Below are 2,489 nucleotides of genomic sequence, written 5' to 3'. Positions count from 1 at the left end.
GGAAGAGCCACAGTCTGAAGCATTCTGAAGACTCTGGTGTCCGTCCCAGTAGCCTACAAGCTTGAGTCACCCTTCCCAGTAGGGGCCCAGACACCCACAGACCATCTGCCTTACCCTGGGTTAACTCTTTCTGTTTAGCCGCCATTGCTGTTGACAGAGGCCATTGTTTTCTCTAACTGGTGTACTCATCAGTTTCCACAAACATCAGAAACTCGGGAGGCAGCAACAGGGGGGTGTTCTTGCCATGAGGGAAGTGGAAGTGGTCTTATCTGAACCCAAGGAGGTGACAATTGTCCACACCCTTATTCCTGTCCTCCCACTGGCTACCAATGCTTGGGCAGCCATTGGCTGGTTGTCCTGGCCACACAGACCCGAGGAGCCTCATGGGCACAAGCATGCCAGCAAAGGTGCATTAGAATGCGGGGCGCATGGCACTGGGCTATCCTGATGACAATCTCCATTGTTTCCCTCAATCTGTTGAATAAACTCACTGAGCTCCCTCCAGGACTTCTGCTCTGTTCCTAAGAAAAGGGTGAAGCAATAGAGAGAACATCTCTGGAGGCCTGAGGACCCCAGAATGGATGACAGTCTATCAACGTGAGGTCACCAGGGGCAGATAGGCACTGGCCATTGTGCTCTGAAGACATTCCAACAGACTGAGGAAGGATGGGGACAACTGGAGAATACCCAGGTAGTGACAAGCAAGCCAGGGTCTAAAGACCAGAGGCAGGCAGCCTGGGGTGGTCAGGGGGCCTTCGTACGGCTGGCCGTTTCTTCTGAATGGAAACATTCCCTCCAGGAAGGAAGGGGAGGCTCCATCTACAAAATTGCTCAGTGATCTCTTCTACTATTCCAGAAGAAGAAAAAACAAAAACAAACAAACAAAAACCTAAATCCCAAAGCACTGGATGTAATGTTTCAAGTGGTATATGCACATAAGGCTTTTAATTTTGGTTCATGCATTCATCAAAGAACCAAGATTTTGATATACAGCAACAGACAGACAGACAGATAGACAGACAGACAAAGTTCTAGCTTGTAAGAGCCTCCCTTGACTGAGAAGCAAATAGGAACCAAGGCTGTGGACTGTGAAGGTTCCCTATGGTGTGGGGGTGGGGAGTTGCTTTATGCACAGTGTGGTTAGGGCTCTCTAATTACAGAGGTGATCAGAAGAGATTACAGAGGTGATCAAAGGAATCACAGAGCACAGGGCTGGCTCACTAGGAGCAAGCTGACCTAGCAGGCACAAGGCCCTGGGTTCTACCCAGCACCTCAAAACCAAAGGCAAGGCCTCATGCCAGGCATTTAGGATGCTGGAGACAGTGCCTTAGGATCCCCCATGACCTTTCTCTTCTGCTTATGATTTTATCTGTCACATGCTCTCTCTGCTACATGCCACTTCACTGTGGGGCCATAGCAACAAGGCTGGATAGTGGATAGTATCTTCTCACTGTGGGGCCATAGCAACAAGGCCGGATGGTGGATAGTATCATCTCACTGTGGGGCCATAGCAACAAGGCTGGATGGTGGGTAGTATCATCTCACCGTGGGGCCATAGCAACAAGGCTGGATGGTGCGTGATGGAGCCGGATGGTGGATAGAACCCCCTGAAGAAACTGCGATCCTAACAAGGCTTTCTTCTCCTAAGTTAGTCATCTCAGCACACTGGCTACCTTTGTCACTGCTGTCACCAAACACCTGGCACAAGTCTCTTAAGGATTTATCCGCACTCACAGTTTGAGGACACAGACTGCAAGAGCAACAGGAGGTAGCTGGTCACGTTGCACCCCCAGTTGGGAAGCCGAAGGATAGGAATTTGCTGCTCAGTTCTCTTTCCTTTTGATTCAGTCCTGGGAATTTCAGCCCAGGGAAAGCGCAGTCCACATTTAGGGGGAGCTTCTCACTTCAGTTGACCCAATACAGAGGCAGGTACACTCACAGGCACACTCAGGGATTTGTCCCCTCACTGATACTAGAGCCTGTCAAACTGCAAGTCAGGACTAACCCTCACATTCATGGATTCTGCTCCAGTGATGGGAAGTTAACTGACCCAAGTTCTTAAAAATCTACTTGTAAAAGAAATTTGTGCCAGGCGCTCACCTTTAGTCCCAACACTCAGGAGGCAGAGGCAGGTCGATCTCTGAGTGTGAAGCCAGCCTGGTCTACAGAGCCAGTTCCAGGACAGTCAAGGCTACACTAAGAAAACCCTGTGTCGAAAAAAAAACAACAAAAAAAATGTTTATTTAAAGGAAACACAGTATGAATAGAAGTTTGGTTTTGTTTTTTTTTTAGGGTAGAGGGGGAGGGGACACAGCTCAATGACAGTTTCCAGTAAGACATCCAGCCTGCCCTAATAGGACCCATGTACTGCTGCTGAGTCTAAACAGAGGCCCTGCTGTGTGCAGGAGGTGGCTTTGCTACCCTTTTCTTCCTAAAGACTGAGCCCTCATGGCTTAAATCTGGGTATTTAAAGTGTTCATATATATATA

This window comes from Microtus ochrogaster, chromosome 2 (genome assembly GCF_000317375.1).
Source record: "Microtus ochrogaster isolate Prairie Vole_2 chromosome 2, MicOch1.0, whole genome shotgun sequence".
NCBI lineage: Eukaryota > Metazoa > Chordata > Mammalia > Rodentia > Cricetidae > Microtus > Microtus ochrogaster.
The sequence above is the reverse complement of the archived record's forward strand: the minus strand, read 5'-3'. Positions refer to the sequence as shown.